The sequence below is a fragment of the Neolamprologus multifasciatus genome, chromosome 17 (genome assembly GCF_963576455.1).
Source record: "Neolamprologus multifasciatus chromosome 17, fNeoMul1.2, whole genome shotgun sequence".
NCBI classification, from domain to species: domain Eukaryota; kingdom Metazoa; phylum Chordata; class Actinopteri; order Cichliformes; family Cichlidae; genus Neolamprologus; species Neolamprologus multifasciatus.
The window spans coordinates 26094700-26111671 of NC_140455.1; the positions used below are offsets into that span (position 1 = coordinate 26094700).

The 16972-nt window shown below is 39.6% G+C and overlaps 1 long non-coding RNA gene across 1 annotated transcript in view; it reads left to right on the forward strand.

Moving 5' to 3' along the window:
- LOC146499508 (uncharacterized) overlaps positions 1 to 16581 on the forward strand; it is a 40013-nt gene extending 23432 nt beyond the window's left edge. Inside the window, exon 3 of the long non-coding RNA XR_014870135.1 lies at positions 15438 to 16581. This is a non-coding gene — a long non-coding RNA (uncharacterized LOC146499508). The remainder of the gene's footprint in view (positions 1 to 15437) is intronic.
- Positions 16582 to 16972: the final 391 nt, after the last annotated feature.

A 16972-nucleotide genomic window follows, 5' to 3' on the forward strand; every position in this document is an offset into this window, starting at 1 on the left:
CCCGTGCATTTTAGGATACATTTTAAGCTGCTTTTATTTGTTTTTAAATGTTTGTCCAATGCTGCCCCTCTGTACCTCTCTGAGCTTCTTCATCCATACATACCTTCCCGGTCCCTCAGGTCGGCAGACCAGCTCCTCCTGAGTGTGCCCAGGACTAATCGTAAGCTCAGAGGGGATCGGGCATTTGCTGTGGCAGCACCAAAATTGTGGAATGAGTTGCCTTTACATGTTAGACAGGCACCTTCCTTATCTGTTTTTAAATCACGTCTTAAAACATATTTATTTACCTTGGCTTTTAGCACAGCAGGACTTGTTGATGTCTCTTAATATGTTTTCTTATTAATTATATTATTTTTAATTTTAAGATATTTTATATGTAATTTAAACTGTTTCCTCTCTGTTTTATATTTGTAGCACTTTGGTCAACATTGTTGGATGTAAAGTGCATTATAAATAAAGATGCTATGCTATGCGATGATATAAATATACAATGCCTGATGTGAAGAAGGTCACAGCCCATTGAGGTGAGGTCAAAGTCATCTTATAGCCCTTTTCCACTAGTACCTATTTGGCTCGGCTCAACTCTACTTGACAAGGTTTTTATGTTTATCCATTAAGTGGTAGTACGTGGAACCAGGTATTTTTTTAGTACCTACAGCTGAGTAGTTAACAAAAATGCGACATCTACAGACTGCATGGCACTGATTGGCCAATCAGTGGCATCATTCAGTGAGTCATGAGAGCTACTCCGTCACAAAAATCAAAACTGCCATGAGGAAATACTTCACCATACTTCAAGCAGAAGGTATTACCATCACCTCAGCGTCCTCCATTGTTGTTTTGTCTTTGTGTCCCTTAATAAATAAATGATGTCACAGGCTTTTGAGCATTTGCTGTAACGACCCCAAACACATTGAGGTTGCACTCAGTTGTAATGTAAAACTGAATAAAGTCAAGTTGAGTAAGCCAAACAGGTCCTAATGGAAATGGAAAAAGAGGCTTTATTGCTGTATTAGAAAGTGCAACTTACGCACTTGAAGGTTTGCATCTAGATATTGTGGCAACATCATTTTGTCTAGCAGCCACCTCGCATTTATTCAGATAAAACACCTTAAATAAGCATTGTATCATTTTTATTTCACACCAGTGATTTCTAATTTATATCCCCCAAAACCTCACTTAAGCATGAGATATTATGACGCCATTAGGCTGCTTGGCAACCACCTGGCAACAGGGTAAAATGACCTGTTTTTTGCCTTCATGCATCTAAACACATTAAAAAGCATAGTCTCAATTTATTTCACATTTAATTTTAATCTCCACCTTTTTGGTTGTGCAGTTTTTCAGTTCATGTCTCCAGCTTAGTGCACATAGCACACACAGCACCCCATTAGGTCCCGGTGCCCTACTCAAAATGAAAGGCATGATTAGATGATGGCAGTCAGACTTGTGGGTCAGCCTCCCTTGACACCACACCCTGAACCTGCTGCCCAGCTGAGCCACAAACCACACCCTGCCACAATGACCCTTTTTTGTGTTTATTCACCCACAGCACCTTAAAAAGCACTGTATCATTTAATTCCACTACCCACGTCACGAAAAGTCAAACAGTACTTCAGCATAGACATGTACTAGTGATAAATAATAAGTGGTTGCAAATCTTTAGTGGTCATTAACTGGCTGTAGTCTCCAACCCCTGGAGATCAGCAGATAATTAGTATTTTTGCTTTGAGAAGCTCTCCTAGATCAGCTTTTATCTTGAATCTAGATTTTAGTAAATGAAACACATGCCCAGCTGAATTACAGTAAAGAGAATGACATTTTTGGTCAACAATATTAATTTCTTTGACCTTCAAAAACTTGCTTAGGTATTTATTTTGAATCATTTTCATCCAGGATGGATGTTCACATCCCCGAGCATCTCCAAAGCTGAAAATGAGCAGTGACTTCAAATCCATTCTGCTGGTGTAAAGCCGAAGCAATATAAAGAAGAAAAATGTCTCACTGTCAAAATACGTATATATCTTAGGAACACATCAGGAAATAGCAAAAATTGATGCAGGTGTCAGAATCACTATATCACAATATGGGCTGCTGTTGTGTTTCGAGCGGTTCCTCTGTCCACTTCTCATTTAACAAGTGATACTCAAAAGTCCCGGCTTTGGAAATGTGCTACTTTTTTGTTCTGAATGCACCATCAGTCTTGATATCATGTAATTCAGATGAAAAATCTCGCTGGGTGAAAGACCTTTGTGACATAGACCAATAATTCGTGTCCGTCCACATTTGTATTCTGTACCATCTGAGTCATGCTAGCCTTGCTGTCTTCAGATAAGAGCTTCTGTGATGAGGAGCAAATATAAGAGCCATCTACAGGGTTCCTCCTCTTCCTCCCCATCACCCAGTATCTCTCTCAATCTTTTTTCCACTCTCTTTGTCAGTATTCCAGTGGTTTGATGGGTGTAGCTGACAGATGACAATCTCATTTCCATTCAGGCGTGGTTTCCTGCTATCTGGGGGCTAAGCCATGCAATAGCTATAAGTGTCACATTAAATCCCAGCCAGAGAGATGGGAATGGCAGTATGACAGAGAAGCTAGTCACAACCACCATTATGTATCTCTCTGTGGGTGACACCCACATGTTGAAATGTGCAGCTGTAGCATGCCTGTGCTGTAGCTCAGACATGTTTAGCTGGCTGCGATCTTTAAAATGTCCCAGAGCAATCTCCTGCTTGACACTGACTGTGATTCGCTTCACAGGTTTAAAGTGATGCGAGTTCTTTTCTTGACAGCAGCAGAGATGGTGACAGTGGTGATGATGACAGTGATTATGGTCATACCAGTACTGATCAATGATGATGATGTTTTTAGTCAAAATTAAGGTGATGAGTGTGCATGAATGACAGTAATGGTGATCATCAATATGCATGGCCATGCTGCAGTGATGATGTATGTACATGAACATGTACATTTGAGGAAATTTGAGGGGACTGAAAATGAATCTGAATATGAGCAATTAAAGTCCATTTATATTAACAGCGGGATGTAATTACATCCACTCAAATGCACAGATAGAGGAGACATCAAGACTTGGAATAAATAGATTCGCACAATGGGTGGCTTCTTGTTTGACAGTGATTAAATCCACCACTGAAGTGAAGACACTTAAAAACTTCTATAATTATTCCAGCGAGTACACATGGAAATCCAAGCTCTGCTCCTCATCCACTTACTGACTGTGAGCTTTTAGCTTTAGACCTCTAATAGGCTCCATTATTGCCAGGGGGATAAATAGCATGACACCCTTATTGTCTAGCACCCATGCACTCAGTGACCAAAAGTTCTTGCTGTACCCCAAATTAACCAACCAAAAAGAACAATGCAAGCGCCTGGAAAAGAGCAGCAAAAAATTCACATGCTTGTCGCAGACAATTACACCATGAAGAATGTGCTCCTCTGCATTTAGCTGATGAGATTTTAGTCAGGTGCAACGTGAGGAACGAGATAAAAAAAAATCCCAGTCCAATTACTGTGACCCTGAAGAGGTTTCGAAGCTCTCTCGATAGCGTGTAAAGGTTTGTTTGAATGGAACAGTGGCAGAAAAGGGGAAAATGAATTATCGATTCTAATTACACAGCCCTGTTCTCTGTGTGACGGGCCTCTTTTCGGTCATGTCATTGTAGACCCTGTTAATGGGAGACATTAAATATGCATTGCTCTCGGTTGTTAAGTGGCTGAAGTTGTTAACATTGATTATTTAGTTACTTTTTAAAAAGTGTGATGGTACATGGGTTTAAGGGTTAATTTGCAAGAGCAAGTCTCTACATTTCCCAGTCCCACATTATCAGATACAACCAGAGTAGTTATGTTAACCTTTATCTGGGTACTGTTGATGCAGATATTCTCTTACTTTAAAAGAAGGCAGCAGTTTTGCAAATAACTGGTTTAAGTTTATAATACTTTTTTGGACGATCGCTGTTTCCAGTTCTGAAGCTGAGCTCAGCTGTTTTCTACCTTGCACGGGTTATTAGCATATGTATAGAACATTTCTGTGTGCAATGCCTTTTAAAAAGTTCCCCAACAAACTCCAGGAAACCATACTAGAGTTTGCGTTTTATAATCCTCATGCTGAATCTTACAGTTACAGATTTATAATCAATGATCTGCAGGTTTTCTCGCCATGCTGCATTTTTAAAACATAACATAATATGTTAAAGAAAACAAAAGGAAAACAACAGCTTTAATAAATGCGTTTAATAGTGTTTCCGGTGCAAATTAAAGCTATTTTTGCTTCCTCATTGTTTTGAGTTTGTATTGCAGTTTCCTCACTACTCTCAAGGCTGACTTTTAAGTAATGCACCATGCGTGCGCACTTTCCTGTGCATGGACACAGACATGCTTTGCATCATTGAAATGGGAGCTTGGGGTGGGGATGAGGCGTCTGATGGAAACAGGACACACTCATTCGGAATACTGATGAGATGTGGTGCAGACTCCACAGATGCAGAAGTCGGAAACACATGCATAGCCCACAACCTTTACCTCTGTTCACCTGTCATGACTTACTCTTATTGGGTTTTTCATTACTTATATACTTTGCCAAGCCTAATGTAACATATAAATTCTTAATGCTAATAATATATGTAATTTGTATGAACGTTGACTGGTCTTTTTCTGCCTTAGATATATTAAAGTTTATATTTTTCCTTAATGATTACAGTTGTTTTACCTTCCAAAGACAAGCTGTTTAAAAATTCTGTGGTACTTGTGCTAGAGCTAGAGAGACTAGACACAGTATGATCAATGGTTTTTAGTATGCTGTAATTAAATATTTGTATTCATCTTCAGACAAGCTTTGATATGGTTTGTGCTGATAATTCTTTACTCTTTTGCAGAAAAATTTTTTAAAAAACATTGTCAACGGACCCAAAACTTATACTCAAACTTTTGACTACTGAGTAAGTTTCCTAATTATTTCCTGTGCCAAAAATCTTAAGGGACTCAACTCAGCCAGTTGTCAAGTAGTTGCCTTCTGGTTGCCAAGTTCTTATGTCATTTCACAATTAAATTTCCATCCTGCAGCGACTATGTCACTATTTGTGGAAGAATTTCTGAAATTCAAATAATATAAGGTTGTGTTTGGACTGAGAATGTAAGTCATTAATGTGAAGTTCTGTGTATGTAAATGGCAACAGATTTCCAATTTTCGCTGCTTTATCTTAGGTAATTGCCATATCATCACAAACAGAATGTATCTAATTGCCAACTTGATAGCAAGCTGATATTAGACTGATTTTGTGTTATTGCCTCTTTTAGCATCATCTTAATGCACCAAAGTAAATTTAAAGACAGCATTTGTCCATTTCAAAAGCAATGAGATCTCAAGTTCATTGCAATAATTATGGTGGTGTCATAGTCTCCACCACTGTTTTTAACTCAGAATGCAGTTTAGTTGTGTGGGAATATATTTCCAATGAGAAGGACCTTAAAAGTTACATCGCAGACTTGACAGACACTCTTCCTCTTTCCTTTTTCTGTTGGATTGTTTTTATTTATTAGATGATCACCTGCTGAAAAAAATTGAAGTGGAGAGCTAGAGTTTACTTTAGCAAGCATGTGGGAAGTGTTTGCTCCATGTTTTTGTTTATTAAAGAAACAGAAATAAACTGGAAGGAGTTGAGACTTCAGAAATTGAGACTGGTGTGATTTGGCATGCTTCATTTGTAAGTCTAAAAACTGAGACCCATTGTGGCAGCAAAGCAGATGAGGCAAGCCACTACACTGGTATTTCAATCTACCTCTCCTCTACTTCTGCAGTACGCATTTACACCATTGATTGAAACATTGCTGTAAATACAAATTGAACTGCAAATGCAAAAATCCTTCAGAGACTAATGTACTGCAGTACAAATCAATATAATTTAACTCAGTTTAATTCAGAATTTATCAGTTTTACTTTTTTGATTAATAAAAGTGAATCCAACTTAAATGAAATCACCTAAAAAGTCAAACGCAGTCGCCAGGGGTGTCCAAACTTTTTTCACTGAGGGCCACATACATAAAAATATAGGAGGGGCTGGGCCACTTACTAGAAATTAGGTATATAACCTTAACTTTACTGTATTAAAGTTATAAAAATCACTTAAAAGTGGTCAAATGTGTTATATTGTTGAATATAATTAAAGACAAAACTGCCTTCATCACAGCTTTCCATAAATGGATCTTTATTGATTTATTCAGAAAAAGCTTTGGTAGCTCATTCTCAGAACAGCAGTAGATTTCTTCTTAGACAGAAGATTTACAGTACAGAGAAAAAACAATAAAGGGGAAAATGGGACGGGTACATTTCAAGTTTATTATTTAAGTTATTAGGCTTAGCAAAACATCTATTAACGTCCGTTTGAAACGATTATCAACATTAACAGACTGAACTGGACTTAATAATTTTGGTAAATTATTCTGGTGAGTATCAGCTGCGCTGGGTATGTAAATCGAGCCATCCAGCTGCGATGCTGATCGCCACTCGTGGCAAAAATCCAGACAAATGTCACTTGATCAAGGAGCAGATCTGCATCAGATGAGATCAGCTGACTACGTGTGCGTGCGCTGTGCATATAAAGAAAGTGGTGCGCAAAAGCAGGGTAGTGACATAATTGATGCGCATTATTGATATTTGAAGCATGTGTACCTGCACGTGCATGCTTATTAACACACGGGTACTGTGGAATATACTCACCTAAAGCGCTCGTGCTCTCGTCCACTCCCCGCAAAAAAAAATTAGCAGCTGTGCGGTGTCTGCGGCATCGGTGCTCTCATTACATGCGATGGAGTAAAAATCAAAAGCACAGCTTTATCAGACAGTTGCAGTTTAACGTTGGCCTACGAGTTTTCAATGCGTCGCACAACTGGATTTCTGGACACGCTGACGTTGTTGAAGTCCTGCACTTTTTCCGGGCACATTATTTCGGTGACTTTAACGAGGCCGTGTTTTATGAGGTCTCCATCTGAAAAAGGCTTGTCATGTCTTGCGATGAGTTGGGCGACCTCATGGCTGGCTATTGTAGCCTTTTCCTGGACAATGCTTACCCTGCAGGATAGCTACCATTTGCTTTAATTTCTGCTCTGGCTCAGCACCAGTATAAGATGCATAGGCCTGATGTTTGGTTTCATAATGACGTGGTACATTATACTCTTTCATAATTGCCACAGTTTCAGTGCAGATCAAACAGATACACGTCCCCTTGAATTCTTTGACGAAATATTCACTCTCCCACCTGTCTAAAATTTTCTGCACTCACTTTCTACCTTTCGCTTCTTTGGTTCTGCCATGTTTAGTAACTTGGGGGTGAATTTCTTCTGTGATTGTCCTTTTTGGTGGAGCAACTGCCTTGATCAACAGCAGCTCCCCCTGGTGTTAAAACTAAGTAGTGCAATACACTCAAGCAAAAGTTGAAGTGCGGGCCATATTCTATTCTATTTATAAAATGACTTGCGGGCGGGCCGGAGTTTGGACACCCCTGGCAGTCGCAGTCCTGACAGAGCAGCTGATCTTACTGCCAGCCCATATCAGCTAGGCTGCCTACTTAAGCTGTACATGCAAGCCACTTTGCAAGCCACTTTTTTGTCACACCTTATTTTGTCAGTTAATTGTTATTAAAGCTGGTGTTATTGATGACTGATTTATTCTGTGCTCAGGTTTTGCTGCTCTGCTGCTCTCACAGCTTTCCACATATGGAAAGCTGATCCTAGAAAAGAGCCGTACCACCAAATACAAATTACTAGAGACAGAAATAATAGCTATTATTATATGTTTTCGAATTTAGATGTGTTTTAAAATTCTCTTTACGTATGGATTTGGTCTTAGGTACAACATGTCCTCTGTTGGACTACTTTTAAGAGTTTGTCTTTTTGGTAGATGTTTTATTCTAGTTAGTCAAAAACTGAAAGAAGAAAACACACATATGTCACTGTATATGTGTGAGTAATTATGTGCACCTGGTGTTTTATGCCTTTGATTGGTCAGTCCTTATTACAGGCTGGATAAGATCTCATTTCTGCTACCTATAAGGGCACTGCTACAAAAAAAAACAAAACAGTGAAAGGATGTTACTGTGGGTTCGGCAGATCACCAAACACATTCCTGGCTCGATGTTTTTGGTACCGACTGGTTCATTACATCACATGTAGAACCGTGTGATCTGGCAATGTAAAAAAGAGAGCGGACAGAAAAAAGAGAGAGGAGGGCAGAGGGAGAAAAAGGGAGAGGTAAAGGGAAATGCGAGTGAGGAAAAAACTGGCCCTCTGTGTCTCTGTGATGGGCCTTTGAAATGGGATTGAAGATAATACTTTAAAAGCATTAAAGAAATATTGAATATCAGCAGTATGGGCTTCATATTGTCAGATTGAATGTTTCCTTATTTCATTTTCGGTCTCTTTTCTTTCAGTCTGTCTGTCCTCACATATCAATTCCCTTAAGAAATGTGCAGGGGGGGGGAGGGCGGGCGTATGAAAAGAAATCAGACATTTCCTGTGCCAGTACGCTTACACGCACAGATTTACTGGTTTCACCCACCACCACCTACTGTCTGCTCTTTCTCTGTACCTCTCAATCTTTCTCTCTATCTCTCTCCCCCTTCCCCCTTTTCTCCCCCAAAATTCAATCTTGTATTTGCAAGTGATGGAGAGTAGCTCGGCAGTTTTATACCAGGCGCAGTAAAATATATTAAACTGCAGGAAAATAAATAAATAAATAAAGTGGGGATCTATCTGTCCTAGTTTCACTTCATTGAATGAGCATGATTTGGTCTCGCATGCTGTTTTATTTACTTTTTTTTTGGAATTCAATGCTGTGTGCAGCACAGTTTGTAGCTGAATATTGATATTGACTGCCTGGGGCTTTTGGGGAAGGTGATGCTTGGAAAAGGGAGGGTTCAGACAAGTAAACCTTTAAAGCAGCGATTATGTTATGTGATTATGTTATATAATAATGTGGTTTTAGACCAAAGAGTTCTAGGGACCGCCTGAGGGTAACTGCCCACTGGGGAGTTTCCTCTAGAACTGTCACATACAGGCTCAACCGGACTTCACCGATGATCCCTTTTCTGTTTTGTTTCTACTTCAGCTTACACGCTGCTGCTTACATAGCTGATGTTTACACTGATATCTTTTATTGCCAGTTGCCAGTGGAATAATAGTATATGCTTACATTTGGGGCATCCACTGTTTACTTACCCAGCTCATAGGTTTCTCTCATGTCTCTTGTGCACCTACCCTGAATTAGTAACTAAAAGAAGGCCCCTAAATTAAAGATCTAATAACTTTTATAATCCCTAGTTCTTGCAGTCTGGACAAACAATAAGAGGGGTTTTCCTCCAAGTGTTAGAGGAACCTGCCAACTGAAAGTGCCTGTAGTGTGACTTGTCTTTGTGCAGGCAAACAGACCAAGACAGCTGTTTGGTCACTCAGTGACAGACAGCTGTCCAACTGACAAGATCATACTTCATAAACGATTTAATGGGTTTTTGACAATGCGAAAAATATGGTATACTTGTAGCCATACCTCTGAAACAGTTAATACAGGTCATGATGTTAAGATTATTTCACTATTAGATATCCTTATGCTGTTTTAATGGTATATGCCTACCCTTTTCAGGGAGACTGATATGCTGCAGCTGCCAGACATTACCCTATGCCAGAGTCTAGGCCCAGTGATAGTTTTTAGGCCTTTTTCTTTTTTCCTTCACTTGTTCAGTTTCTCCATGTTTTTTGTTTGCACTACACATGTAGTCAAGATATGCCAAGTTATCAGGAATCACCTTGTTAGTGCAATAAAATGGAATGGATGGAACAAATGGCGTATTTGTGATAGACAGTTTTTAATAAAGTGCCTAAAGATAATTTTGCTAAGTTATGTTATGTTGAGACTCGACACTGGTTCATCCCTTGGGTTTGTTGCCTTTTATATGCCTAAATGATTCATAAGTCAGTGCTGAGTGGCTTAAACAAGGGTTAGATGCAGGGACTCGACTGAAAATGACTAAAATGAAATGTTGTGGCTTGATAATTTTGCCCAAAACTGCATAATAATTCTATAAAAACTAAATTTCCAGCTTCTGCGCCATCTAAATCCTGAGTAGCAGGAAGTCTATTCACAATTTATCTTTGAATATCTGTACATGTTTGAAGTAGTCACAAAAAATATGATGTTCTACTCTCTTTTCTATTAAATTTAGGGAACAGGGAATAAATAAATGAATGAATGAATGAATGAACAGGTCAGTTCTTTTAAGGGCCACTGTCTCTAGCAGCAAGTACTTAGCTCTATAGACTCTTTTTCTGTGGATAGGACCAGCAGATGCAGTGATGGAGAGATGAAAAGAAGAGGCTGAAGACGAAGAGATTGAATAGGGTATGAAAGCTCAGGCTGCAAGGGGAGATGAAAAGAAGGTTCAGAAGGAAGAGAAGCTACAGAAAATCAGGTAGGGGAGCTTGAAATGTGTTAGTGAAGATAGAGAGAATATGTGGGGGAAAAGAAAGGGAGAACATAAATGGAAGGCAAGAAGGAGAGGCCAGAACAAACAAACAAGGGAAAACCACAAACTCGGACAACAGAGCTGATTGATGGAGACGAGCTAGAGGGAGATGGGTAGCGGTTATTGAAGGGGAGTGCAGCCAATAATCTCCCACGGGTCTGTTGTGTCAAGTCCATATCCACAGCCAGCAAGGCAGCAACTGTAAAAGGGATTCCCTGTTGGTCAGTCAATGGGAGCCAGGTGGGAGGCCGGCTATTCTCCGAGCCCTAGGAGGAGAGCACCAGCGTACACCGCCTGCACTTATCAGATTTTTCCATGCTGCTTTCTCCATCGTTTTTTCCTTCCTGCCATCCTCTTTTTAACGGTCTTCCTTCCCGTCTTATTCCCAGCATCCCCCTTTTCTTCTACCTCCCCCCCTAATATTTCTTTCCCTTTCAGTTTGTTTTTCAACACAGAGATACAGCTTTGCCAAGAGCCTGTGATAAATACCTCATCTGTCTTTTTACAGTCTGTACTGTGAAATAAAAGAAGCCGCAAGAGGTCAGACAGTTAGAAGACTGACAACAGGCAGTAGTTGTTTTGTTTCACATGAAGAGTTGAGGGCTTTGTGGGTTTCTTTTATTAAAGGTGTCATAGCCCTGAACAATACTTCATAGTCTGACCTACCTCCATTCCAGATGTTTTCTTCAGTACTGCATCCACCTGGATGTTTCATGACTGAACTGTCAGTCAAATGTCAGCACATGCCCACTCGCTTCCAGGTTTACTTGTTGTTCTTCTGTGTCTGACACATAAACATTCCATTGTGTTAGTGCTTGGATGTGTGCACAACTTCTTGTAGATCTTCTTTTGTATGTGTTGAATGCTTAAAAGCTCACCAAGCCTTCAGCACTTTCAAGAGAGATATGCATTACTTCCAGTGTCATCTTCCCCTGTTGCCTTGGCACCCAGAAGCAGCCTGGAGATTGGTGATTGATGCACTGGCAGTATCATGGCTGACATGACAAGGAAAGTGACGGGTGACACCCAAGCCTTACGCCAGCGATGACAGAGCTTCATGGATGACGAGACACTCGTAAAGGCTTTCTGTACTCGCTATGACACATTCACAAATTTACGTTTTTTAAGAGTATAGCTCATGTATAGATCACATGAGTCATACATATTCTACAGACAGATTTACAGAGCCGGTTGCTTTCTTTGATGCTAATATGCATTATCTCTCTCTCACGCACACGCACACACACACCATCCCATCTTCAAATCCATCTTTTCCATGGCTCATTTCCTCCCTCCTCTAAAAATGACAGTGGCAGATACTTCCACTCACTCGGAAGGAAAAAGAGCAGATATATCTAGTTGAGTCATGAAATTGGGTTCAATTATATTGCTCTGTCAAGGCAGCCCTGACTTCGTCTTACCAGACCTGACATTTGGAGTGCATCTGCAGGATACCAATTTTGCTCTCTTTCTCCCAGTCAACCTTGGACTGACTCACTTTATGTGTTTTGGGTGCAACCACAGCCTGTTATTGGTTCTATGTTTTCTTTGAGTATTGTTCACACCTCTTTTCAGGTCACGGTTACTGCAGATAATAGACTGGGTGCTATCGTGTTTTCTAGAGTGATTATTTTTAGCCTGTTATGTGTTTAATGACCTTTACATACAACATTTGATTTGATGAAACTTCACTGATTCTTGTTGTGAAGGTTATGATGCAAGATAAATAGAAAAAAGCAACTTTGACTCTTGCACAACTGATTGATATCAGTGTTATGCATATACAAATTACAGGTCATAGCATATAGCTACAGACTGTCAGTATCTGCTATTTTAACTAAGTAAAGAATGGATATGTGCTTTATTAAGATGTTTCAGAGCAGGTGGAGCAGAAATGTCCAAGTTGGACATAATGTACTTCTGCTGTTTAAAGTGTTTCTTGACATTAGCCTAATATCTTTTGACAGCTACTAGCTAATGTTTGGAAGCGATACAATGAACAAAGTGGGAACTATTGCTTTCTTCTTCAGACGGTCTCTCTTGTAGAGTCTCTTTAAGGTCACTGGTCTGCTATGGCTCTAAGAAGGCTTAGTAGGTAGCCTATACATGTATATTATTATCTCAAACTCATTTCTTGAACACAACAAGAGTTCAGTGTACCCAAATGGCCTCCTCAATCACCAGGTCTCAAAACTATAGAGCAGATGTAGTGGAACGGGAGATTCCCATCATCTGCAACACTGCATGATGCTAGCATGTTAACATGGGCCAAAATATTAGAGGAATATTTCCAACATATTCAGTCGATCCTCTGAAGAATTAAGCCAATTTTGAGTGGACGAAGGGGTCCAACTCAGGGCTAGCAAGGTGTCAGTGTTCAATTAACAGTATTTTGAACAAGAAAAAAAAATGATATTTCTGTGTGCATTTGCAGCATGTTTTTAAAGTCATCATTTCTGCTATCAAGCCTAACGCGAGAATGAAATTCATTGATGTGAAAAGTCTAAATACACAACCATAGTATGACTTTGTAAACATCTTGATATGGTCTATTATGTACTGTAGGTATTCGCTGATATTTAAGACTAATTTGAATAATCAGAATATCTTGCCTGCCAGCCTGCAGGGCTGCCCATGCCATTAACATATCCCCAACTTCCCTTAGAGTTTATACCACTGCTAAATGCTCTTTTCTTAAGCTAAGATTAGTGTCAGTGACATTCCTGAGCCTGGTTGGTAACACCTAAAGGAATGAGCCAAAGAGAGACTGGCTGATGGAGAAACAGTAGATCCTCTCCTCGGGAAAGGCTAATGCAGATTGTTTTTTGCCTAGACTCAGTTTCACTTTAGTTAGTCGTATCTCTTCTCCTCTAGGACTATTGGACGTTCTCTAACTAATATGACACAATGATAAAAAAAAAAAAAAGTCAAAATAAGGAGAAAAATATTAACAGACCCCTTTGTGATTGATAAAACTTGAAAGGTCAGATACAAACGCAGTTGCACGATCACTAGAAAAGAGTTTTGTCTTCACATTTAAAACAAGTTGCTGAAGTAGTGAAAATGACCTTCTATAAAATCCTCAGGCTTTTGCATGGCATTGAAAAGATGCAAGGATTTAATGTTTAGCAGTAAGGCTGTAGGTTAAACCAAACAACCTCCTTTTTTGATTTTGGATCTCTTTCACATAGTAAAAGTTAGTTATATAAGTGATGGGTTTAAGCCATTCTCTCCACGCTTACGTTTACATGAAATACAGAGAAAATGTCTTTGCACTTTATTTCCAAAACTGCTACTGCTCCTGCAGAAGCAACGACTTATATCACAGGGAAAATTCAAATGTTTCCCTACAAGGCAGTCACAGAATTTTTTTTTAAACTGGTTGTGACATGTGTAACACCCTGTAAAATGCTTTGTGGTTTACCAAATCTCTTTGTTGTACTGTCTCTTATGACCTTTTCAGATTTCTGAGGTCAAAGCCCTGAACGCATGATGTAAAATTTAAACAGCTATGTTTGCCTTTAAACGCCCCTGTACTCTCGCATCCTGCCGAGATGACAGTGTTTTTGCTGTCTGACACAGCTGTGCCTTTGAAAGATCTCCAGTACTGACTGCAGCTGAGGACAAACTGCTGAATCGTCAAGACCAGTAAACAGTTTGCGTGTTCATGTGTGTGATGTATAAGTGATATCTGTGTGACAGCAGAGGAGGCTGTTGCACAGCAAGGACGTTGCATGATGACAGCTCCATTAGTGGCCCTCTGGGGGCTCTATAGGGGCCCTCTTATCAATCTGGCTCCAGCTTGGCCCTTGGCCCTGCTGCAACTGTGGCTCCCGACTCACCTCTGCATGTGCTCTCTACTGGCAAAAATGTTTGATCCAAGGGCAAACACATGCAGACAAACAAGGATATAGATGCATTATGCATGCATAGCCACCCACTTAATGGTACCTGTATGCATGCAGACAGAAGGGGTGTTATGAATATTTATGTCTACATTTCCATGGTAATTATGGCGTGTACGTGCATATCAAGTGTCCTTTAAATATACACCCTCGCAGACCCATGCAAATAAATAAGCGTCCGTCTATGTTTAATTAGTTAAGTAATCTTTAATTTAATTTAACTTAATTTACATTGTATATAATCTCATATTATTTCAAGAAAGCAAAGTATTATTTGGAGGAAACAGTACTCTATGAATATGTGTATTTATAAACTTGGAGATAGAAGTTGTTTTGCATTAGATGTCATGTGACATCAAGTACAATATCAATATAAATCTTTAAAAGAGGCAACAGCACATTTGCTATTCAGCCAAAGGTTTGATAAGCTTAACCATAGCTTTCTCACTCTGCAGAGGGTGATCACATCCAGGACAAAATATACAGTTCAGAGGTCACCTAGATCAATAGCCTTGTTGTTTCTTGTCCCTCACTGATCGTTTGGCCCATATGGCTGCACTGCATGTGGCAAATTGAGCTCCAAAAAAGGTGAAGCTGTCAACTGCTGTGTCTGTCAAATTGCCTGTCACAGCCATTTGTCTTGTTTATATGTGTCAACAGGGGATACTTGCAGACAAGGCAAACCAATATTCTTTGAATTTTGTGAGTTATGAGATCTCCTGTGATGGACAGTTGTTTGCTGATGTTTTTACATTGATCATTCCTACACAAGGAATGGCTTTTGCTCCACAGCGATATTACTGAACCAGCGAATAAACAAAAAATCCTGCAGTTTGCTTGTAGTAATGGTATGATGCTCTCAGCAGGTATATGCATGATGTATTCGCAACTTGATCGCATTTATCACACACCCAAAACTTGGCTGCAGAGCTGCACTAAATCTCTTGCGGGCTCGCTCTCTCATTACATTTGCTTCCCCCATTTCCATGTCTTTCCCAGGTTATGGGGCTAATTCCTCACGTCTCCTTCTATATCTCCAATCTGCTTCTCTGAGTGTTAAATTATGGATGAAACCTACCTGACATGGCACTGAGTTACATAAGCCTCCCTCCGTCCTCTCACCTGGATCCCAGCGGCTTCATTATTCTGTGTGAGGATCATTTGGTTGTGAGTAAGCCCTGTCCCACCACATGGAAGTCAGCATTAATATTTATTAGCGAGGGTTTTTGGAGAGCGGTGATACTGGGGGGAGGGGGGGAATGGGAGAATTGTTGGGCAGGAAACAAGAGAAGGGCCATGAAAGAACATGCCTGTGTGCTTGAGAGAAAGATATTTAGTGTATTTGTAGGTGAGAGCACACTTGTGTATTGCATGTGCAAGTAATTCAGGCACGAGCCAATGGTTCTCTGAGATGGAAAGGCCTGAAATATACAGGAAGGCGCAGCCATCTGTTTTTGGCATTATTTTTTTTATTTAATTTTTTATTATTTTTGCAGGGGGTGGGGTAGAAAGATAATGTTGTGTGTTTTATCTCCAGGCTAACAGCATGTTGGGTTATTTATTCATAATTTCATACAGTCTGCCAAGAGTGAACCCTATTTTTTTCTGCCGAGCCTGGCACTCCCTCGGCTTTTCTCCTTGACCTGACCATATGGGCTAACGAACTTTGGTGTCATAAAATGCTAAACTAAAGTTGCATTAAATGAATTTGAAATCATGCTCATAATACAGATGACTTTTTTCTCAAATGAGTGTTGAAGATACATTATTTATCTAAATCTTAGTTAAGATGTTTAACTTGACCCTTAATGGCTATTTCCCATCCCCTTTCTTATACTACATGGACTCATTTATGAATCCCAATCATTTAAATACTGGTTTGATTTGTTTTATGTTACAAATATGTAGTGCCAGGGGATTAGATCTTTGCTCTTGGATTACAGTTTAATATTGAATTGTTTTAGCAAATCTCTCACATGCTGTCCAGAAAAGCATTATTACCTTATATTGGGAGCATAGAGGACTGTGCAAATAGCCTTGAGTCACCTTTGATTTTTTTTTTCTTATTTTGCAAGGAAAAATAGGTCCAGCAATTTATTGAAACGTGCAAAAACACATGAAAATACTACATATAAGGTAAAAATAGAGTTGTTTTTTTTTTTCAATTCTAATGAGAGTTAGAGTCAGTATTTGGTTTGACCACCTTTATTCTTCACCATAGTCTGAACTTTCTGAGACAAACTTTGCTGCCATTTCTTTTGCTACTCTTCAGGAATAGTTCTCCAGGCTTCTTGAAGGACATTCAAAGCTCTTTTTGGATGATGACTGCCATTTGTTTTGCTCTCTGTCAAAATGATCCCACAGTACTTCAATAATGTTGAGGTCTGACCTCATACTGTTAATTTTCCACTGTGTTTTTTTCTGTCCAGGTGCACTTTTGGCATTGTGCTTGGGATCATTGTCATTCTGAAAAATTAAGCCATTACCAATCAAATACATTCTACCACTGGCTGAAATTTAGCCCCAATCTATGA